Here is a 25101-nt window from a genome sequence, read left to right as displayed (position 1 = left end):
GAAATCTGCTACACTTTGGACCTGTTGTCAGGAGACAGAAGTGTCTGGAAAAGGACACGATGCTGGTAAAGGGGAGGGACAGTTGTAAAGGATGGATTGACCTGTGGCTGCAAGAGGGAGCTCAAACAGAACAGCGGGGAGGCTGGCGCAGGGCTCCTGAGTCTTTCATTCTGTTGTTCCGGAGTTGCTGTGACTAGGAAGGGACTCAATAGAAGCTAACAACAACCAGTGACTTGAACAAATATAAATAAGCCTTCAAGAAGGCATCTATATCCATGCAAAATTCTCAGCCTGTGGCGCTCTGGATTGTGAACAGTTACCCCCAGCCACACATATTGCCCTGGACTCGGTCTATTCACCGCAACACAAGCTTAAATACAATGGTAGCCTGGTCCTCCGAGGAAGGCATCCCCTCTATAAGTCGTCTCCTACCAGTTGCGATTTTGACAAGAGAACTGTAAGAACTGCCTACATCCTCAGCCTGCCCCGGACAGACTGCTGTAGCCGATCACGAGAAGCAAGAAAGTATTTCTATTCCTTGTGATGCAGATTGTTTCCCGTACAACGAGAATTTTAAAGCCATGCCACACTCAGCTCCCAGGATATCCACTGAAGATGTGTCTGGGAAAAGTTTCTTTTACCACCAAAATTCTTCAAAATTTTATTCACAAATCAATAAATGATGAGCCGGACAAGTCAGAAATTTTATGAGTCTTCTGATATATTTTTCCTCCCACAAGTTTGACCATTTTTTCCCTTTCTTTTGTGCCCTCCTCCTTATTTCTGCACACTTGTGTAAGCTCATGAAATGTAAGCATTTATGATTCAATCTTGGAACCAGGTTAGAATTCCCTTTAGGACCTATCATTTCTGCTCCTTGAATTTCCTTGACAAGCTTCCCTCCTATACATTTCCAATCTAATCGGCCCACCCCAAGGCTGTAAACTGTCAGCTTTGCGGCACATCTCACCAGGCCATCTGGGGAGCGGGACTTAAAATATCCAGCAGTCAACTCAAACTTCCCTTCAGAGCAGAATCCCCGTCTTCAGATGATTTAAGTGTTTCCCTCCAGGTAATGACGACTTGGTCTCTTGACAGGCTATAAAAACGATCAATTTCCCATCATCTAATGATGAAGAAAATCCTTTCTAATCATAAGGAATGTGCTCCTTTTCTGTCTGGGTTGTTGGAGCCCTGTTCTAACAGGAAATAGAGACTAGAAATATCAATATTTTAAAAGTTACATACTATCACCACTCCGTTAATTGTGGCTTAATTAACTTCTGGACCACATGTCTACATTGCGCACTTGGGCATTTTAACGTCTCCAGAGTAGCATGCACTCTTCTATATTTAATGTAACCTTTTCTTTCCAACGCAAAAATGTAAACATCCCTATTTCATAGAGTTTTATACCCCGATAGGCTCGCCAACTGTCTCAGGAGGCCAGCACGTGATCAGCACCCGCTATGAGGAGCTACTGGGAGCATTTATTAACCACCACAGTCTTTGTCACGATTCCATAAAGCGTGTGTTCACCAAGGAAGTAGTGTTTACACACTGTACTTTATATTCAGAAGCCAAGTTCCTGCCCCAACATTAGAAAGTGAACCTTTAGGAAGCCTAAGAAGCTCAGGGGGATAATGTACTTGTTTCTGTAAGATTCTTGAAAGCTTCCAATTAATTCGTGCACATTCACCACTGTGTTAGCTAAACACAGGTTCAGGGAAATAGTGGGGGGCGGGAAATGACTTTTATGGGTTCTTTTTTTTCCAGGTTTCAAAAAGAATAATATACAACACTTTGCTTATGAAATATTGATCATGTAGTAATTTTTATACCTTGAGTATTCCTTTTCAGATGTCTTCATAAAATTAATTTTATTCCACATTATACAAAATTGCATGCATGTCAGTCTTGCAGGCATTCAATAATTCCAGGGAAGGCGCTGTGTCCTCGTGCCCCCATTGCCCCCATCCCCAGCGCCTACTCAGTAAGGCTGCGCTCCCTTAGGGTATTAATTAGGGGAGAGAGAAAGAACCAGTACCTATGGACATCGCCACTACTCTGAGCTCTTGCAAACTGGATACTCAGCTGGGCTACAGAGTTTATTTCTTCACTGGTATACTTCGGTGTTAAGAGAGAGCTTCTCATTTATTCTTTTAGTGATGCTTATTAAGCAAGGTAGTATGCCTATTATCCTGTAGAATATAAATGAAGATGTCACAAGTCTCTGTCCTCATGGTTCTCAGGAGCCTATGTCAAAAAAAGAGAAGCTGCAAAACAGTATGAGATAATGAGATGCAGTCAGTTAAGACAGCCCTCCTAGCCACAATTTCTTATGTGGTGTATTAGAATTCTAGACTCTATTCCTGTGACTGTAACCCTACTTTAGAAGGACTTCTATGCTAATCTAATGGACAGGATTGAGCTAGAGTTAAGTCCGAAATTTAGTAGAGGGTATGAACCAAATCAAGCCCTTCGTTTCCTGGGGTTACACTCTGCTAAAAGACACAAAAACAAAAGCCCACCCTATCCATCACGGCTGTTCCTCTGGACATAAGAGCCATCTCTGTACAGAGAGAATCCCAGGACCAATGGATGAGAGCATCAGAGATCTCTGCCTGAGCAGGTGGGGCCTGAACCAGAGGCACCGGAGGGCGTGGCATGGAAATATGGATTAGACAGAAAGACCCAGTCCATGATCTGAGGCCAAGGCAAGGGATCACGAGTCTGAACAGAGGAGCGGCATCAGGACTATGAAGCTGTGAGGCAGAGCTGTGCTTCTGGGCCATGGAAGCAGAAGCCAAAGACCAGGGAGAGACTTGGTTGTTTGTTGAGAGCTGTTGCTCTGGATGATGACTGTATCCTTACAGATATCCTGATTTGTGCTAACCTATTAACTTCCCATTAGCCTATTGACACCGTGGATACAATGGGCTAAAGCATAGGAGAGCTCAGGGTGGGCAGTGTTTGGCTCTGTTCTATACAGGAGTGCTATGGGTCAGAACTGACTCAACAGCCCCTGACAACAAAAACTACCCTAATCCCAACCAACAACAACAACACACCTCATTGCCATCCAGTCAATTCTGACTCATAGTGTGATCTTCTGGACAAGGCAGAACTTCTGAAACTCTAATGCTTTAAAGGAGGACAAAGCCTTATCTTACTCCCAAGGAGTGGCTGGTGATTCCAAACTTCTGACCCAGAAGTGAGTAGCCCAGTGCAAAAACACGATTCTAGTAATCTGGGATGGCTCCTGGGACTTCCCTAATGAATTCTCATAGTTCTGTCTGGAGTTCTGTGTAATCATTTCAATAAATCCTCACACCTCGCCTAGAAGTGGAGTACCCTGAGAGGTACAGTAGTGTCAGAATAAGGTAAAGGATGGGGAGGGAAGGAGGTAGTAGCATGTCTGAACCAGGCCTCATGGCAAAGGGAAGCCAGGGAGGCCAGACACAGTAACCTCCCCACCGTTTTACATAGAGGAATGAAAAAATAAAATATTCACAATGGGGAAAGATTGTTATTTCTGGTTAATGAAGGATTAAAAGGTTTTAAGTAGTAGTAATTGTATTGGACGTTTCAGGATGGGGGGAATTCTATGAACACAAATAAAGTATAAATAAACACACAATGGCATGAAGATGGCAGAAGTGGCCTTTGTAGTATCATACATATGTGGAAGAATAAAGCACACGCACTCAGCATGATTAGTGTGATGAGGCTACTCCAGAAAGTAAACTAACCCAAGCAAAATGGCTTCAATGAAAATAAAAAGAAGAGGTACGTTTAAGGGAAAAAAAAAACCAAGATATTTTTGAATTTTAAAATCTGAGTGATTGGAAGGTGACATTAGGAAATATAAAGAATGGAAAAAGCAGTGCTATTCAGGTGCCTACAGCGCAGTTTGAAACACATGCGGCTTGAAGAACGGGTAAGGAACTTTCGAAACAGAAGAAAATGTGAACATGAGAATGAGATTGACTGAAGATACAAATTGGGTTTTGAAGTGGCTAAGACTAGCAACAAAAAAAGTGCTGGAGTCCAAATACAGACAAAGAAACGAGAGTCTTATAGCCAATCCACAGCTTCTGCATTACTAGCACTTGAGGACCAATGATAGCCTCTCAAGAGATGAATGAACTATACTCATGACTCAAAGGAATCAATAAAGAAATGGAATGAAGTGCAAAGAATGGCATATTGTGTTAAAAACAGAAGTGGCATCATAAAAGATATCATATAAGAATAAATATTTGGAATTTCAATGATCACAGTGGATCACTTTTGTGAGAGATCCTTGTATAAGCTCATGAATATGAAAAACAAATTGAAACTAAAATGAGAAAAGTGAAGGAAGGAAAAAGAGCCAGAAATACATTCAAGTAAATTATATTTCTTTCTTTTAAAATTATGGGAGAAAATCTTGTGAAAAGAACTGATTGTGATAAAGACTGAAAATGCGGCATGGCAAAAGCCAAGTGTTGGAACCAGTCTCCAGAAAAGCCAAGTAAGAACAAGATCAAGGTTAGTCTTAGAAAAGATAGCACAAAGGCATAATAAAAAGGAAGTAAAATATATGGGGGACTTTGATATGTAAATTCATAACTTATGATAATATACTACACAGGCTAAACTGTTTGCTCAATCAAGATAGACTCTTCATTTGCCCAGGTCACCACCATGGAATCACTGTCATAAACAGTCCCAGATGCAAAAGATTCGCAATAAATTACCAGTTGGCTAACTGATTGAAAGTCTCTCACTTCTTAACAATGTAGACTATGTGGACACAGGTTTAAGAAAATTAAAGAGTAACAATAAGTTTGAACTAACTCCAGTGAGAAGTTAATAGAGATTCAAAAGAAGTACAAAAGTCATATAAGTTAAAAAGTCATAAATCCTAGTTGACATTATTAATAATATATTCAGTATTTATTAAGCACTTATTATATCACCAGTGCGATATTATGATATAATATTATAAGTACTATAAACTTTATTTTCTGGATCAGAACATTAAAGTTTAGAAAGTTGTATTACTTACCCAAATTGATGCACAGTAAGTAATGGAGCTAGGATTAGAAGGCCTCAGTTATATGCATCTCCAAAATTGGTAATCTTGAGCACTTCAGAGCAATTTATCCTCACAAATCAAAATAGCTACAGGATTCTCTCCAGAAACACTGTTTGGAATCAGTAAGGTTTTGATAGAGGATTGTGAAGGGGAATCTAATTCAATGGGATCAGAATTGATGTAATTGAACAAGATGCCTAAGATCTGTAATGGAAGGGAATCTATTAATAAAATAGATGAAAAAATAAAATAGATGAAAAGAAAAGTATTGGGCTAACAAAAGTGAAAATTTTGACTGATCAGATGCTATATGTGCATGTAGAGCTGATGAAATCATTCCTCTTTGACGTCCCACTGCCATCCCTATCATATTTAAGCCAGCTAAACTTTCCACTAGGTCCCACCAGTCAATGGCTGAGCACAATCAGGGAACTAAACACATTTCTAACTCACTGCCATTGAGTCAATTCTGACTCATCGAACAGTAGCACTGTAGGACAGAGGAGAACTGCTCGTCTTTCTCCCTAGAGCAGCTGGTGGTTTCAAACTACTGACTTGGCAACGATCAGCCCCACATGCAACCACTATACAACCAGGGCTCCATAATGCAACTAACGCAAGTTAATTCCAGGGGTTCGTTCGAGTGACTCATCCAACCCTCGCTTAAGGACTCCTCAGTGGCTTCTTCGAATGTGTTTGCAATTGGAGCACAATCTGAAAGCCTTATGAACTGATACTCCTTCCAACCATCTCCTTGCCCAGGCGACCAACCTACCATATAATGTGAACACAAAGTTCTCCCTGCCTTTCCCTGCTTCTTTACAATCATAGATCTACTTCTTGGTAGATCTGAAGTAACCTAGAAAAGCAATTTTAAATGCTGAGTTTAAGCAAGTGTAGACTGTTGGATGGCAGGTAACTGTAGTAAGTTAGTAATGAATATGTTCTAGAACAGGGAAACCACATGCAAAGCCCAGCTTTATTCTTCTACTCTTCTCAGCCAGTCTGTTAATGGGTAAACATTGCATCCTACAAAGGTGTTTGCCTATGGCCTGAACCTCCTTTTAATGAGGTTGGGGAAAACATGAATCATTAGTTCAGTTAGTCTGTGGGACAGACTGAGGCAAAGGTGTCAGGTAATTTCTTCACATTTTCAGAAGTATAGTCTAATAAACACAGTACTTCCTTAAACGCTCCTCCAGACCAGCTTTCTTCCACTTGGGTGAGTCCTTCAATTAGACACAGAGACTTATGAGTTGAGATTTCTTATCATTTAAGTTGCTGAACAATCAGGCTATTGACTCTAAAAGCAAAGTAGATTTTAAAATGCAAATTTCTGAAAGATGTCATGGCACTAAACCTAGATACGTGTGAAGATAAGTTGAAGTTCAAGTGTAGTTTTTCTATTTAAGAATGACTTTTGTTCTGGAATAAAGCATATCTTAAATAATTCTCCCTTTTAGACATGTTTTCTTTTTAAAGAATAGAATAGATTTATTTGGTTTTATATTTCTCTAAGGTTAAAAAAAGGAATAATAGAAAGAAATACCTAATCCTGAATATATCCCACTCACAAATTTGTTACCATAAAGGAAGGATGAGAGACAAAGTAGATGAAGAAGAAAAAATGGAAAGGAATTAATTTGGCATAAGAAAACAGAATGCATGCCCCAGGGTCCCAGTCTTTAGCCTTGGGGTGATCTCTGGATTATAAATTCCAGAAGTCATGCCTCGATCTCCACACAGCTTTTATTCCAAGTGTCTCAGTGAAAATCCCACAAGAAGCTCTCCTCCTTCATGGATCTATCTTAACATTATTATGTGAAGTTTCATACTACAGTCACCTTTATAAATATATAGAAAATGTATATAATGTATTTTGTCATTGATAGATACCATTTAGTTGACCCCTGGCTCATAGAAATTTCACGTTTAGGTTTTTTTTTTCCCCCTGTTAATCTTTACAATGCTGTATTGCCAGATCTTTCTTCCTGTGTTCATTGAGTGGGATCAAAGCCCCAACCTTTAAGTTAGCAGCTGATTACAAATGGTTTGTACCAGTCTCACTCACTGATTCTTAATGGCTCTCCAGGACAGAGGAGAACTGCTTCTGTGGGGTTCAATACTGTAACTGTTTATGGGATAAGAGGCCTCATCTTTCCCCCGTGCAGCAGCTGGGAGTTTCAAGCTGCTGACCTTGTGGTATGCACTTCAACATGTAACTACTATGTCAGCAGAGCTCTTTTATCATGTATATTCATTCACTCACTGCCATTGAGTGGATTCCCACTCAGTGACCCTATAGGACAGGTTAGAAATGCCTGTGAGCTTCTGAGACCTTAACTCTTTCTAAGATTAGAGAAGCTGGTGGTTTTGAACTGCTGACCTTTTAGATCACAGCCCAACTCATAACCACTATTCCCACAGGGTTACTGATAATTTACATTATAAAATTTTAATATAAACATCTGGGATATTGCCCTCTTATCCAAGAGAGCATCAGAAATTCATGGTAAAATAGAATTAAAAGCTATAGTTGCCCATGGAATTGTTGAATCTTCCTTATATATAAATATAAACTCTCTCTCTCTATATATATATATATACATACATACATATTCCTCCATGTATCTTCTAACTCATCAATGTAAACAATATGTAAACAATATGCAATACAATATAATCTCCACATTATGTATTTAAAAGTAATCCAAGTATAAGGAAGATAAAAGAAGAATTGATACACCATATAATTAGGTAAAATCAGGTGCCATGGCTATTATTTGGGTTGGCTTATACTTGAGTAAATACAGTATTTGAATTACAGTGCTGGTGAACAGTACTGAAAATACCACTTATTGCCAAAAGAATAGAAAACTCTGTCTTGGACAAAGCGTGGTCAGAATGCTACTTAGAAGCGATGATGGAAAGACTGGCTCATATACTTTATGTGTGTTATCAGGAGATGTGAGTCCCTGGAAATGAACATCAGGATTGGTAAAGCAGAAGGTCAGTGTACAAGAGGGGGACCTGCAACCAGCTTGATTGATACAGTGGCTATAACAATGGGCTCGACACAGTAACAATTGTGAAGATGGTGCAGAAATGGATAGTGTTTTGTTCTGTTGTACTTAGGGAAAGAGCATTCCAGACAAATAGTAGAATATCGATGCATTTGGAAAGTTAGAATTTAGAAGAGAGATAGGAGCTAACAGCCAGAAGGAGCAAGTATAAATGGAAAAGATTCACACAAACACACAAAGTAGGAAGAGCAAGTCTGGGACATTTCAAGATTTACTGAGTAAAGTCAGGGAATTAAAACACAAACACTTGTTATCAAGTCGATTTTTACTCAGAGTGACCCTGTAGGATGGAGCATAACTGCCCCGTGGTTTTCTATCTCTAAATGTGTGTGAGAGTAGAAACTGCAGCTTTCTCAAAGGAAGTAGCTGCTGGTCTCCAATGGCTGTCCTTGTGGTTTGTGGACTAGTGTGTAGCCCACTGCACCACCAGGGCTCCCTGGGAGAAGCCACCAAAAGAAATGAAGGAGAAATGGACAGTGAAATTGTTAACAACAACAGTTGAAATCAAGTTTGTTTCAAGAAGAGATGGATCCTGACTCTAGAATGTACTGGGAAAGAAAGTCAACCAAGGTGAACTGAAGCTATATTTTGATATAACAAGAGCGATATGACCAAACAGTAAGACTGAAGACAGAACCAGAGTATTGATTTTTGTCATAAAACTTCTAAATTTTTTATTAGGATTATATTAGCTCCATAGATAGATTTTTGGGTAAAATTGACATCTATATACATTAAAAAATAATTTTCAAGTAAAAAATGTTTTTGGCTTCCCTTACAAATTTTTTCTTTTAAAAATTTTTTATCTAGCTATAATTAACACACTCTATATTTCAATAGTTCGATCATATTAGTAAAGCCTTAATATTAAGAAGTCTTAAAGGGATGGGCTTTCAGACATACAGAGGTTTCCCTCGTTAACCTATTTGGCTGCTAACTTCAAGGTCACAAGTTCAAATCTACCATATGCTTTGCAGAATAAAGATGAGGCTGTAACCTCCAGGAAAGATTTACAGTCTCAGAAATCCTAGGGAGGAAATTTACTTTGTACTATACAGTTGCTGGTCTGAAGCAACTCAATGGCAGTTGATTTAGTATTTTGGTTAAGAGAATGGTAAAAGAATTGGAATTTTTAATAATGATGCAAAGATATAAAAGAGTTGAGATTAAAGGAGTCAAGGGAATATTAATATTTAAATATTAATGCATGTTTGTAAGACTTAATGTGTCAAGCAGGAAATCTGATGATTTAATAGAGTATGGCTTTGCATGAGAAATATCCTTGAATGTACAAGAAAGAAAGTTACAGCATCCACTGGAGTGTTTGGCCTAGATAGAAGAAGATATTCTTCATTTTCATAAAAAAAGAAAAGAAAGCAGAGTTTATGGAATGTGCAGGTGGAATTATAGGTTTGATATGAAAGAATTTCGACATATTTGTTGTTTATATAATTTAGTGAAATAAGAAGAATATCAATAATTCAGAGAGACTTGTAAGATGCGATACTTTAAAGAACAGAAAAAATAGGTCTTGAGAAAATGTAAATTGACTTGGAATATGTGTATATATACCTTATAATCCAGCAATTCCATCATGAGAAAAATGCAAGTAAAAGGACACATATAAAAAGATATAATTGCAATACTGTTTCTAATTTCAGTACCTCATAAAAGATGAAAGTTTCAAACAAATTTAGACCAATATTATAAACTAGTAAACATGAATGACAGAAAATATGGATGAGATAAATTTGCAGTCTCCTCACTGGTTAAGGAAGGAGCTCTGGTGGAGCGTTGGGTAAGCATTGAGATGCTAACTAAAAGGTGGTGATTCAAATCCACCAGTCACTATACTCAACAAAGATGAGGCTATCCTCTCTCATAAAGATTTATAGCCCTTGGTACAGATAAGACTGGAAGCACAGGGAATCCAGGACAGTAAAACCCCCCAGGACAGATGATGAGAGTAGCCATACCAGTGGGGTAAGAGGGAAGGTCGGGGAGAAAGGGGGAACCGTTCACACGATCTAAATAAAACCCCTCCCTGGGGGACGGAAAACAGAAAAGTGGGTGAAGGAAGACATCAGACAGTGTAAGACATGAAAAAAATTTATAAATTAGCAAAGGTTCTTGAGGGAGGGAAGGCGGGAGAGGGAGAGAAAAAAAAAATAAGGACAAGGGTTCAAGTAGAAAGCACATGTTTAGAGGAGGATGATGATAACAAATGTACAAATGTGCTTGACACATGGATGGATAGGTCGATGGATTGTGATGAGTTGTCCAAGACCCCAATAAAATGATATTTAAAAAAAATTATAGCCTTCAAAACCATCCATAGGATCACTATGCATTGGAATCTCTTAGATGACAGTAGGCTTAATGTTTAAGAAGCCCTAGTATTGCGATGTTTAAGCATTTGGCTGCTATACCAAAGGTCGTAAATTCAAACTCACACAGTCTCTTGGGTGAAAGATCTAGCAATCAGCTTTGTTAAGATCACAGCCAAGAAAACCCAATTGGGTGAGTGTAGGGTCCTGCAGGGTCGCTATGGGAGGGGTTCTACTCTAGAGCACAAAACAACCACATTAGAAGGGTTATCTCAGGGATGGGGGTGGGATCAGGGAGAGGATTAGGTGCTTCAATTGTTTTATTTACTCAGTTCTACATTTCTTCAATTCTGTTTCATTTACTCAGTTCTATATATATTCGTTTCTGTTTTATTTCTTTCAATAAAAGTCTAAGAAGCTATAGTGGAATCTTTAAAAGCTGGAACTCAACAGACCTGCTTTGTGTTTTACAACCCAGCATGTTTTCCACTTTTGACAGAGAGCAGTCTTCCTACGACCCGATTGCTCTGTTCGTGGGAACAGTACAGGTTTCCTTCTCTAACAGACTTCTTTTATGCACAAGTTCCAGCGTTTGCATGTTTTACTATATTTTTAACAAAAGGCTGATATTTTTTGAGTCTAGAGCTTGATATTATGCCTGATATTCCCTTTAGGATTAAAATATTTATTAATTAATGCTTTATTTTAAAAGTAATATGTGTCCTGCTAAACTAGAACATCTGAGATTAATTTCAGTTTATTCTTCTATGTTTTATCTCAATTTTTTCCGGTGGAATATCCCTGTTTCATAACATACATGGAGAGCTTTCTGAGTTTTTATTTTTGTTATGGGATTTTTCTGAGTTTTTTTATTCTTTAAAATAAACGGATTTAGTAGATATAGTAGAGAATCAATAGAAAGATGGGTTAAATTGCATTTGCCAGATATTTGGAGTAATCCTTTAAAACATTAAAATCTTACAATTAAAAATTTTATTTTAAAATTAATAAATGTTGTTAGTTGGCACTGAGTTGACTCTGACTCGTAACAACCTACAGAAAACAAAGTGAAACACTCCCGGGCCTGTAGTGCCCTCACAGTTCCCAGGCAGGCTCCACTGGGCCCGCCACCGTGTCCGCAAGATCCTTGAGGATCTTCCTCTCCCGCTAACCTCCCACTTTGCCAAACGTGATGTCCTTTCATAGGGCCTGGTTCCTCCTGACCACATATCTGAAGCCTGTGGACATACTTTGCCTGCCTTTGCGTCTAATGAGCATCCGGGACATATTACCCAAGGTATAAAGGATATTAGCAAAGCATTAATTCACAAAAAAGTATTATATATGTTTATGAAAATGAATACTATATATACATATATCTAAATTTCTAAACCAAATGGAGAAATCTCAATTACAATTTTAAATAAGTGAAACTACTTTGTCTTAAAGATTCAATACACAAGTTTTCTTAAAAAGTATATATTATTTCATCCTAAATTCGTTTTATATTTCAAGTCAGACAGGATATAAAATAACCGCATAAAGATGCCGGCACCAGTTGTGTTTTGGAAGATCAGCCCACCATCGGCATCCTGGTCACTCACTGTTGGACGATTGCTCCTTGTCAGCACTAGGACTAGATGTTCACAGCTGGAATTCCATACGAAATTTAGCGTATTAAGAAAAAGCGCGGCATGAATTAATGCTAGTGAACAAGGCCTGTCGAACATGCTATATAAACAAGGCTTTTAAATGACACTTGCACAATATTGTGCTAGCAAATGTCACAAATTAACAGGATCGTTACAAATTATACACATTTGTAATGAACAGAATCATTACAAATTAGATTTTAAGTACATTTTGAATGTAAAACAATTCCCTAATTTCTCCCTTATCTCAAAGCTGGCGCAAGGTTTGTGTTTTTTTAAGATTCATTACTGGATTTAGTTGAAAAGTAATAACTTATATGGTTTATTTTTCAAAAAACAGAATATTGTGAATATCATGCAATTTTAGTGTCAGATGGATATTTTTCCTAAAATATAGAGTACAGAACTAATCCTAAATAAAGTACCAATTTTATTGAGTTGCAATTTCTTTTGATAATTGAAATAGTTACCTTTTCACCTAGCTATCAAAATCCAAATTAACCAAATATCTGTACAATTATTTATAAACTAGTTTAAAATTCAAGATTTAGTTACACGGTTAAACTCATGTTGCCATGGTTCCTTTATAGTCATTTGTTTTCTTTTAAAATACAACTTGTATTTTATTTTACCATGTATATCAAGATGTATATAAATGACATCTGTAACACATTAGTTCCTTCTTTGGTTAAATTTGACTTATTGAAAGAAGAAAGATGATGGCTGTTTGACATGAAAAAGAATGATTGCATCTGCTTCTTCTCTGAGATTCCATTCTCATTATTTTCTGAGAGCATCTAAGAGAGCCATCCCCAGCCTGCTGATAGGTCCTTCTTCCTCTGAAAGCTCTTCCGGAAACAGATTCTACATCTTCCCTTATCTTTATCGCGAGACAACTTCTCCGTGCCTGAAATTGTCCAATTAACACACATCAAAGTGTTAACGTTATAGGGGAAGACACTTGTATAACATTTCTAAGAAATCTTTCCTGAGTTAAGTCCAAATTAAATTATTCTCTCCTTTCTCCAATAGCACTTGTTTTAAAATGTGGTTCAGTAAATAGCACAGTCTGTCTAATTTTAAGAATTTATAAAGAACCATATCGGGTGCCCTACTAGAATATGAATCAGGTTCTGAAAACCCAGCATTTCTCTATCATGGTTGTTGTTGTTGTTAGGTGCCTGTGAGTCAGTTCCAACCCACAGCGACCTTACGCACAAAGGAAACACTCCCCAGGCCAGTGTCACCGTCACAATGATCATGTTGAGCCCAGTGCTGCGACCCCTGTCAAGCCATCTCACTTAGGCCCTTCCACTCTTTTTGCTGACCCTCTAACTTACCAAGTGAGATGTCCTTTATTAGGGATTGTCCTCCTGATAATAGTCAAAAATAGATGAGACATCATTTTGTCACCCTAACTTCTTCTACCCAGTAAGCCGGCTGGACTTCTCCCAGAACTTTCTGTGTGTTCTTTGGGCCCTCACGCAAGGTCCTTCAGACACTCTCTCCACCCCTTAATCCACATGCAGCAATTACACCGTCATCTTTCTCATTCGTGCTCCAATTTTCATACGCATGTGGGGCAACTGAACATGTCCTGTCTTGAGTCAGACGCCTCCTAATCCTCATGATGACAATTTTTGCTCTTTAACAATATGAAAAGCTTTCACGCACCCGATTTGCCCGGAAAAATATGTTGCTTACTTTCTTGACTGCCGCTTCTTAGGACTGCTGCTTTTGGACCCAAGTTGAAAATAAAAATCCTTGTAAGCTGAAATAAAAATGAAAAAACCCTAACCAGTGGCTGTTGAGTCAATTCTGACTGTGGCAACCCACACGTGCAGAACGGAACTGCTCCAGGGGGTTAAGGTTCTGGGCTTCTGAAAGGAAAACACCAGGGCGGCAGGGTAGATGGGGTAAGGTTTACCAATGACTTTCTCTCCGGACAACGCCGATGCCCTTGAGGAAGGAACAAGTATGCTGTCTATGACGAAATAAATACTCGGCGCAGCTCCCTGACCGTTCGCCATCCGTGTAGTGTTCTGTTTTCTGACACCTTCTCCCAAGAAGCATCTGTGATCACTGCATGTTCTCATGGATCCTCTGTAAATAGCACTCGTTGGAGAACCCAAGGATTCTAGGTAGTTGCCACCATCTTCGGAGCTGACATCACCGCCCTGAACTTACCTTGCCTGAAAGACCTCTTGCAGAGACATTATTTTATTGAATCTTGTTCTCGGAAATGTATTCATAAATCCAAGTGTGATGGGCAGGGATTATGTGAACCTTCCCAGTTGTGATGCCTTTTCTTTCATTTGGGGGCAGGTTTAATGGTAACAACAAACAACAACAACCGGGCTATTTTTCTTTGTGAATCTCTCTCTCTCTCTCTCTCTCTCTCTCTCTCTCTCTCTCCTCTTTTCATTTCTGAGATACAGAATTCGTGACTGAAAAATTCTCACTTACTCACAACAATTTAAAAATGTCATCTCACTACTTTCTGTCCTCAGTGGTTTCAAGGTCACTTGTATGTAAAGTGTCACTTCTTCGTTACTGCTCTCAGTGTTACCTCATTTTTCTTTAAACTGTATCAATCAATGTATCTCAGAGTGGAGCCTTATGTATTTAACTTTCTTGAAGTTCCTTGAACTCCTTATAGGGGAAAAGCATGTCTTTATTGATTTTGGAATAGTTCTTTCATTAAATTTTTCCAAATAATCTTTCTCCTTCTCTCTGTTTTCTCCTAAGCTTTCCCAATATGCATATACCGCTATGCTTGATGATTTGCGATATGTCTTTTAGGTTCATTCATTTTATATCATCATTTTTTCCCTGCTCTTCAGAATAGATATTTCAAATGGACTGATCTTTAAGCTGGTGGGTTTTCCCCATTTGCCTGCTTAAATTTGCTATTAAAATCCTCTTGTGAATTTTTCATTTCTGTTATGCTTTGCTGCTCCAAAATTTGTTTTGTTCCTATTTATAGTTTCTTTTAATTGAATTTTTATTTATTTGTTAACACACCAAACTAATGGTTTCATTTGCTCATGTGGTCCTTTAGCTTTTGATTTATAACAGTGAATTAAAGTCTTTGGTAATTCTAATGTATAAGCTCCTTAGGAACAAATACTATTAATTTATTCTGTGTATGACTACCACAAAAGAAGTCCTGGTGACGTAATGAGTTACAGTGGCACTGGGCTGCTCACCTCAGGTCAGCAGTCTGAAACTACCAGCCATTTCACACGATGAGGCTTTCTCCTCTATAAAAACTTATAGCCTCCAGTCTGGGGTCTTAAAGGCTTGAAGGTGAACAAGCGGCCATCTAGCTCAGAAGCAAATAAGCCCACATGGAAGAAGCACACCGGCCAGTGCGATCACGAGGTGCCAAAGGGACCAGGTATAAGGCATCATGCAAAAACAAAAAAAAAAGATATAAGTGTGTGTATGTATGTGTATATGTATATATATATATCATATTAAATGAAGGGGGAAGTGCAGAGTGGAGACCCAAGGCCCAAGTGCCGACCAATGGAGATCCCCTCATAGAGGGGTTTAGGAGAGGAGATGGGTTAATTAGGGTGTGAGGTAGTATCGATGAAGAACACAGCTTTCCCCCAGATCCTGGATGCTTCCTCCCCCCAACTACCATGATCCGAATTCTACCTTGCAGGGCTGGATAGGACAGAGGCTGTACACTGGTGCATGAGGGTTGGAGGTACAGGGAATCCAGGGTGGATGATACCTTCAGGACCAAGGGTGTGAGGGACGATGCTGGGAGAGTGGAGGGTGAGTGGGTTGGAAAGGGGGAACTGATTACAAGGATCCACATGTGACCTCTTCCCTGGGAGAGGGACAGCAGAGAAGGGGGGAAGGGAGACTCCGGATAGGGCAAGATATGACAAAATAACGATGTATAAATTACCAAGGGCATATGAGGGAGGGGGGACTGGGGAGGGAGGGGGAAAAAAAAAGGACCTGATGCAAGGGGCTTAAGTGGAGAGCAAATGCCTTGAGAATGATTGGGGCAGGGAATGTATGGATGTGCTTTATACAATTGATGTATGTATATGTATGGATTGTGGTAAGAGTTGTATGAGTCCCTAATAATATGTAAAAGAAGAAAAGAGAAAAAAATGATTAGGGCAAAGACTGTACAGATGTGCTTTATACAATTGATGTATGTATATGTATGAACTGTGAAAAGAATTGTATAAGCCCCAATAAATTGTTAAAATAAAAAAAATTAAAAAAATAAAACTTATAGCCTCAGAACTCAAAGGGCCAAGTCTACTCTGTAGGATAGGGTCTCTATGAGTTGGAATTCACACAATGACACTAAGAGATAACTCACATTTCCTTGTCTTTTTGCATGCTTCAGAGTATTCTTGCTTAAAACACGGCATTTTGAATACTATTCATTGAAAACTAGAATTCCATGAAAATAAGGTCTATTTCTACAAAAAGAGGGATCAGAGTACCACGCAGGGAATGTGAGCTACTGAATTCAACAATAGTTGAACCAGGGAGTGTTGGAGAAGGGTGTGTCAAGGTCAAACAAAATGTCACAAAACATCCCTTTCATTTTTAAGTTGCTATTTTTTGTTAATTCCGTGTTGTCTTAATTGCTGTAAACCTTTGTTTCTCAAAGTTATGACAAAGTTGAATCTGATCGTTTGAATGTCGTGTGTTCTATTTCTGTGTAAGGCCAGGCTCCTGTGTTTTCCAACCCCAGTCTTGAATTTCTGTTTGAACTGTTTATACTGTTATCAACAGGAAATGTAGAAAGTACAGTCATCCCAACCAAAAACATGTCCGTTTCAAGCTTAGTAACCAGGACAAAAGAAGCCTTGAAATAGTTTTAAAATAGCTAGAGTCTTGCTCTCATATTTCTAAAACTTCTACCAACATTTGAAAAGCAGTAAGCAATTGTTATTATTATTCAATAGGATTTTAGAATAATTTATTTGAATATATATAAATAAATTCAGAAGTTAAAAAGTAATAATATGCATGACATTTTTGCTCAAGAATATACTGAGATTCAAGTGTGCAAACCACATTGAAATGACTAGAAATACTATGTTTTTGAATATTGAAAGGAAAATTATACACATAAATATGTTGAAGAAGCATCATAGACAATCCAAACAGGGAGGTAAGTTTGTTTGTTTGTTTTTATGTGAACATTTTCCCTTACATAACAAGAAGCCAGAAAACTGTGATAGTCTTAAACTTAAGGAAAGTGGGATATAATGAATATGTGGTTGGTGGAACTCAGAGTCTATTGAGAATTAAAGAGAAACTGCCTTGAAAGGGCAAAAAAATAACATGGCTAAAACACTGATTCTTGAAAATGAGAAAATATCCCTTAACCATGACAACATTATGAGTTGGAGATTTTCACCAAATATATACTGTTCTTCAAAAGGTAAATTGAATAAAACTATATTCTCCTTTTGCATCCAAGATCTCAACTTTAATCTGCCTGGATGTAAGAGTATGTTCACCACTAAACCTGCAAACATCAAATTGCTTTATGTAAATTCTTGCTGTACCCATTTCCAAACTAACAGATTTTCCCCCAATTCTTCATTCAACCAAACACCCAATTTCCTACCAATATAGTTGTTGTCCTGAAATCCTTTTTCATCATAACTGATACAGATTTGTTTTAGGAACAAAAGGTTGCTGTGAGGTCCCATCAAGCCGGTCGGACTAATCGGCACATTGGTACAACAGAAAGACACGTCGCCCAACCAGCATGATCATCACGATTGTTAGGTTTCAACCCATTGTTACAGTCACCGTGTCAACCAGTCTCGTCGAGTCTTTTTCTTTCTTTCTTTCTTTCTTTTTTTTTTTTTTTTGCTGTCCCTCTAGCATATCAGGAATGTTGTCCTCTTCCAGGGACTTTTCTTTCCTGATAACATGTCTAAAGCACCGAAGACGAGGTCTCACCATCCTTGCTTCTATGAGAATTCTGGCTGTACTTCTTATGAGACAGATGCGTTACTCACTTGGCAATCCATTGTACTTTCAATATTCTTCGCCAGCTCCAGAATTCAAGTGCATTCCTTATTCAAAGTCCAGCCTTCTCAGGTATATGAAGCAACTGAAAAATCATGGCTTAGGTCAGGCACAACACTTTTAAGATCTCTCATGTAACAGATGTTCCCGATGCAATCGGTTCTTTGATTTCTTGACTGCTGCTTCAATAAACATTGATTTTAGATCTAAGCAAGATAAAATTCTTAACAACTTCCATCTTTTCTCTATTTATCCTGATGTTACCTATGGGCCCAGTTGTGAGGATTTTTGTTTTCTTGACATTAAGTCAGACTCCTTTTTCTGAACAAGGCTGTAATCCTTGATCTTCATCAGTGAGCGCTTCAGTCTTCCTCACTTTCAGCAAGCAAGGTTATATCACTCACTTATCAAAGATGGTTAATAAACCTTCCACCATTCCTGATGCAACATTCTTCTTCATGTAGTCTCTCTTCTCTGATCACTTACCCAGCACACAGATTAAATAAGTACTGTGAAAGGACGTGGCCCTTTCGGGGCTTTGAACCATGAAATATTCCATTGTTCTATTCAAGCAGCTGCCTTTTTTATGACTTGGGATTAAATACATACAGCATATTATTCTACAGCTCAATCACTTCAAGTAGAATTGTACATTTGCTACCACGATCAGTTTCTCAACATTCTTCTCCTACATAGACTCCTTGACATCATCCCCCTTTCACCCCAGCACCATCCCTCTCCCTTCCTTTTGAGCCATGACTAGGTTCCGCATGAGCACAATGAAGTATTCTGCAATCTTCATTCTTATCAATCCTATCTCTGGTTGCCTATGATCCAAAAACTTGGTGCAAAGGTACTCACTCCCTAAAAATCACCAATTACTTATACAAATGCATACATACTTAGATAATAGACAAAAACTAGTGTGGCATGTCAAGATTCCATTGTATAAAGGTAAAAAAATACATCTCTAAATTTTAATAGTTATCCCAACGTATACTAAACTGAATCATTTTCTTATTTAGTTCATTATCTGATTACCTTTTAAATTATTTTACTCTATTATATCAGCCTTTAGATTCAAAAGAGTTCATATGTACAGAATTAAGTATCCAAAAATATTTTATCTCAATTTTTGAAGAAAATTCAAAATTATCAAAATATATTTTTCAAAACCAAGTATGTGCTCCTGTGACATTTTTTCTATTCCAACATTAAAATTAGTACATTATAGTACTACCAGATTCATAAGGTAATTTGTAAAAGTCGATGGCTTGCTGGTCTAATGATAAAAACCTCTTGATTGTAACAAATAGGTTGAATTTAGTACATCTATTGGAAGGTGGGTGATAAATTTGCGGAAAAACAAATAAATTCAAGGCAGGGAGATTTAAACAGCCTTTTAAGCACTCTTTCCCCATGCACAGGAGCCTGCATGACACAGGTGGTTTGTGATTAGCCGGCAGTTCGAACCTGAAAAAATAATTCCAAATCAGAAAGGCCTGGAGATAGAATAGCCCAGAACACTCTCTGAAGATCGGCTGTCTTACACAGGGTCACCCATCAATAGCAATGTCCTTCCTATGAACTCAGGAGAGTCCTTTTTTCCATGACACCAGGATGCACACATTGTTTACTCATCCAAACAAAATGTCCCCAGGCCCCTCTTAGAGCAGAAGCTTTATTTCGCACTTGTGCTGAATATCTCACATGTGCTGACACCGCTGACAAGGACAAAGGCGTCGTATATTTTTCATTAAGCATCCATATGAGGAGATCTTCAAGGATGGGCTCACACAGGAGGTGGATGGGATTATTTACACCGATAGGACATCGCAGAGTTCAAGAACAATACTGAACACAGGCATGCACCTCAAACTTCACTGTGCTATCAAACTAAATTTGCCACCCTAGGATATCCCGGATAAGTACAATATGTAATGAAAGTGAACGCCAGCATAACTAATGCCCCAATCACTGCAATTAAGCCACAAAAGAAATGGAACAACTGAGAACCGCACATCATTTTATCACTCGTGTACATAACAGGCAAGGAAGAAGTAAAACAACTTGCCCAGGGGACGCACTTGATATTGAATAAACTTTTTAACTGTCATTGTTGGAATCACTCACACATGACATACCTGATTTCACACATGACATACCTGATTTTCTAGAAGCTAAGAGGATTATTTCACTACATGAGGGCCAAATAAGTCTACAAAAATCATAGAAACCCTTATGAAACAAACAAACAAACCAAACCTTCCACTTTCTAGGTCCATGTGCTTCTTAAGGCCGTGTTTCCTTCCTGCTCAGCACTTCTGAAGATTCCTGCACACTGCGATGCACGCCCTATCAAAAATGTAGTTTTGGTGTCCCCAAGGGATTCCAACTGTGTTTTCCTTTTCATGCTGAGTTTGGGTAATACCAAGAAATCTGAAGAGGCCAGATCGGGCATGGAAGGTTCCCAGTGAAATGACCAGAACACGGAGGGTAGGTGAGCAGAGTTGTTCCCGAAATTCCCCAGAGCAACTTTTTGGGTCGTTTTCACTTCAATGTAGTTTTGTTTTGAGTTTTCTTCAGACGTCTTCGTCTTGCATTCCTGTGATCATCCTGTTCTTTCTGAGAAACTCTCCATTGCAGATCTCTTTAAATCCAACAACCGTGCACCAGAATCATCTGAGCTGAGCTCTGTGCCTTGCCTTTACCTGCTCCAGCAGATCCCCTCAGAAGTTACCTTGTGATTGGGCCTTTAAAATTTTTATTTTTTCAATAGTACCTTCATGAAACTATGGCAAGTATATACTAAGAGGATTTGTCTGTGTTCATTCACTGATCACAAAGACATGTTCAAACATGTTTTATTTAGAGTAAATCCATGTGTATATGAACCGGGACTCAAGTAGAAATGCCTTTTACTTTCCCCTTGTATTCGCAGGTTACTGGAAATGATTGCACAGATACGGTTTTCTCTAAGTTCCTTTCGTTTACTCTAACTTCGCAGAGTTCACAAAGAATCAAACACTCAGATTAAAATTTCATGAAACTACCTTCAGTTCTTCTCAAGGAAATAAATTAGCTTCTTCACTAATTTCGTTGAAAAATAGATGACTTGTTTACTTGCTTCTCCAGAGAGATGGCAATCATAACCTCAACTTGGACTCTTGTATCTGCCAAAGTGTAATGGGGAGCCGGTAACAACTCTGGGCTTGGCAACATCTGGAAGTCAGTCAGTAAAGTAAACATTCCTCACAATCACCTGTCAGAAAACATATAGACAGCTTTCATCTCAGGTTTCTCAGTGTTTTCAATGTTTATCTCTGGAGAGTTTCAAGTTCAAAAGTATCATCCAGGGAAACAAAGTAACAAGTAACAAGTCATTTAACATGACGCAAACTCATAACAATGGCAGGTTATAAACAGAAAGAAACAGTCGACACTTTTATATCAAAACAAGCAGGCATAATCTTGGCAGAACTACCACAGCAAGACAATGTGGGATTTTCACTATTTAAATTCCGTAAGTTTTTCTATATGGAGAATAAGCTAAATTGGATTAAATCTGAAGTTCCAATATATGGGTAAAGGTGAAGAAAGCCAACCTTCACAGGAAAAAGATATGCCTAAGATTTATATATATATTCACAGCGGGAGAGCGCGGATGCGTCCCCCACCACCACAAATTATGCAGTCAGGTTTCCCACATTTGGGGAAATCACAGGGGTCAGCGCATCCGGCATGCAATGTATAAGCTTTCCCCTGGAAAAGCACCTTCCTGATCACAGTATCTCTCCTGCCAACACCTAAGATTGATGAGTAAAAATGCACAGTGGCAATGAGTAAGTACTTGGCACTCCACAGGCAACACCGAGGAGCCCCGGTGGTTCTACAGGGTAAGCAGTGGACTATGAACCATAGGCTGCCCCGAGGGAATGGCCGAGGCTCTCTGCCCTCCTACAACCATAGCGCCTCAGAAACCATGTCACTGTCACCATGCACTGGAATGGACTAGATGACAGTTGGTTAGGTTTTTAATTAGTTCTGTTTTTACATTTTAACTTTAGCTTGTTTGCAACAGCAAAATTTGCCTAATTTCCCTGGATTCTTCTTATATCAACCAAAACAAGAAAAATTACTTATTTCTATGTCTAGAAGAAATAAACCACCATTAGACATGAAATAGAAACTTTCCATTTTAGAAAACTAGAGGCAATTTGACTTTGGTGTGCTTTAAAATAGATCAATATAAATTCAAACATGAAAAATTAAATTATTATTAGGTTCTATTTTTGAGGGGGGGATAAGATGATGTTTTTTACTCATAGAAAATTATTTATATACCAGCAACATCATGACTTTAGCTATCAGCAATGTCAATGAAGAGAGGCATTAAAATGAGCTGATGAAAATATTTGATGAAAATATCAGGGCCATCCCACCATGAGACATGGCGTCTCTCACTGACCCATAGAGCTACAGGGGACAACACTGGAGACACAGGTGGGAACTGTACCCGATCTGACGCCACCACATGGTCAAAACACTAAGGGTGAGCAATGGAGCAGCAAAGGGAGCAAAGCAATGAAGGCCGTGAGGAATACCAAAACTAGACTTTGGGGCCAGGGCGTGGCACCCCATCAGACTCAACCGAAATCCTCTTGAGGTCAACAAACAGACCTGGAATTATTTATAGCCTTTTCTTTTTTGTTGTTGTTGCTTTGAGTTTTGTTATCTTTTTGGTTTGGTTTTACGCTTATCACTGTTTTTCCATGTCTAGCTAAATAAGATAGGCGGGATAAATGCTCTGAAGGAGAACACAATGGAACCAACACTCCCAGGGGATATGGGAGAAGGGGAGGCCAGGGAAAGGAAGGAGGGTGTCAACAAACCCAGGGACAAGGGAACAGCAAGTGATCTAAAACCTATGGTGAGTAGGGCCTAGGTTGCCTGGTGGGGCTTGATCCAAGGCAACGTATCAAGAGGAATTACTGAAAACCAAATGATGACCAAACATGAGAGTGGGATAAGAGGAAAGTAAAAGAAAAGAGAAGAAATAACTAGGAGGCAAAGGGCATTTATAGAGGTCTAAATACAGGCATTTACATATGTAAATATATTTTATATAATGACATGGAAATAGACCTATGTACATATACACGTATGTTAAGTATAAAGGGAGCAGACAGACATTGGACCTCTACTCAAGTACTCCTCTTCCTCAACCCAAGAACACTTTGTTCTAATAGCCCAGCATTCTGTGATGCTCACCTTTCCGGACAGGATTGCTGAAGACAAAATGGGTACATAAGCAAATGTGGTGAAGAAAGCTGATGGTGCCCAGCTATCAAAAGATATAGCATCTGGGGTCTTAAAGGACTGAAGATAAACAAATGACAATTAGCTGAGAAGCAACAAAGCCTATATTGAAGAATCACATCAGCCTGTGTGATCATGAGGTGTTTATGGGATCAGGCATCAAGCATCAACAAAAAATTTTATCAATGTGAATGAAGGGGAGGGCAGAGTAGAGACCCAAAATCGATCTGTAGACAATTGGCCAACCCTCACAGAAGGGTCACAAGGAAGAGATGAGCCAGTCAGGGTTCAGAATAGCACTGATGAAACATACAACTTTCCTCTAGTTCTTTAATGCTTTTTCCCCCTCCCCACTATCATGACCCCAATTCTACCTTACAAATCCAGCTAGACCAGAACATGTACACTGGTACAGATAAGAGCTTGCAATACAGGGAATCCAGGACAGATAAATCCCTCAGGATCAATAATGAGAGTAGCAATATCAGGAGGGTTAGGAGAAGATGGGGGGAGAAAAAGGAAACTGATCACAATAATGGACATATAACCCCTCCTAAGGGGACAAACAACTTAAAAGTGGGTGAAGGGAGAAAGTGGTCAGTGTAAGACTGAAAAAAAAAACATTATAAATTATCAAGGCTTCATGGGGCTTTGGGTGGAAGGGAAAAAGCTGATACCAAGGCTGAAGTAGAAAGAAAAAGTTTTGAAAATGATGATGGCAACATATGTCCAAATATGCTGGATACAATGGATGGAGATAAGAGCCATAAGAGACCCCAATAAAATGATTTTTTAATGAATATATTTGGTCCTGAGACAACAAAAAATATTTGTCCTTGCAGAAGTGGATAACTTTGGAAGATTTATGTCTTAAAGTAAATAAGATTAGAATTAGGAATAAAAATGTCATAAGGGAGAAAAATATGGGCCCATCAGATTCAGCATGTTGTTGCTAGGTGCCGTAAAGTTGGTTCCCACTCATGAAGACTCTATATACAAGTGACTCAACATTGCCTGCTCCAGTGCCATCCGCAAAACTGTTTTTAAAATTGAGCTCTTTGTTTCAGCCACTGGGTGAATCCAGCTCATTGAGGGCCTTTCTGGTTTTGCCACCCTTATATTTGATAACGTTTTGGATCTCTGTAATAATAATATCTGGACATTTAGTGGCAGTTTGCTGTTGTTTCCAAGACCGTCATGTCAGGTATGTGGGTTAATGCTCTCTGTAGTTCTAAACTGCCTGTCTGGCTTGGCGAAGGATTGGTGTATTTAGGTGCCATCGAGTAAGCTCTGACTCACAGAGACCTAACGTAGAGCACAATGAAACACAGTGTAGTCCTGCACCATGCTCATAATTTATTTCATGTTTGAGTCCATTATTGCAGTCGCTGGGTAAAGCCAGGAGCTTCCTCTTTTTTTGCCAATTATAATGTACTTTTTCATACACGAGTTTCTCCTAAGAGCACATCCAAAGCATCACTTCTAAGGAGCATGTAGACTGTACTTTTCCAAAAACAAATTTGGCAGTTCATGGTACTTTCCATATTTTTTGCTAACACCACAATTGATATGCATCAATTCTTCTTTGGTTTCCCTTATTCATTGTC

The 25101-nt window shown here is 38.7% G+C and overlaps 1 protein-coding gene and 1 non-coding gene across 2 annotated transcripts in view; both read right to left on the bottom strand.

The window, feature by feature from the left end:
- LOC142452538 (thyrotropin-releasing hormone-degrading ectoenzyme-like) overlaps positions 1–25101 on the bottom strand; it is a 187329-nt gene that overhangs the window by 105123 nt on the left and 57105 nt on the right. The window lies entirely within an intron of this gene.
- On the bottom strand, positions 21825–21989 carry LOC142453871 (U1 spliceosomal RNA). The gene has a single exon (XR_012785447.1). It is a non-coding gene; the product is annotated as a U1 spliceosomal RNA (small nuclear RNA).

This window comes from Tenrec ecaudatus, chromosome 7 (genome assembly GCF_050624435.1).
Source record: "Tenrec ecaudatus isolate mTenEca1 chromosome 7, mTenEca1.hap1, whole genome shotgun sequence".
NCBI classification, from domain to species: domain Eukaryota; kingdom Metazoa; phylum Chordata; class Mammalia; order Afrosoricida; family Tenrecidae; genus Tenrec; species Tenrec ecaudatus.
This window is presented reverse-complemented; position numbering and strand designations above follow the sequence as displayed.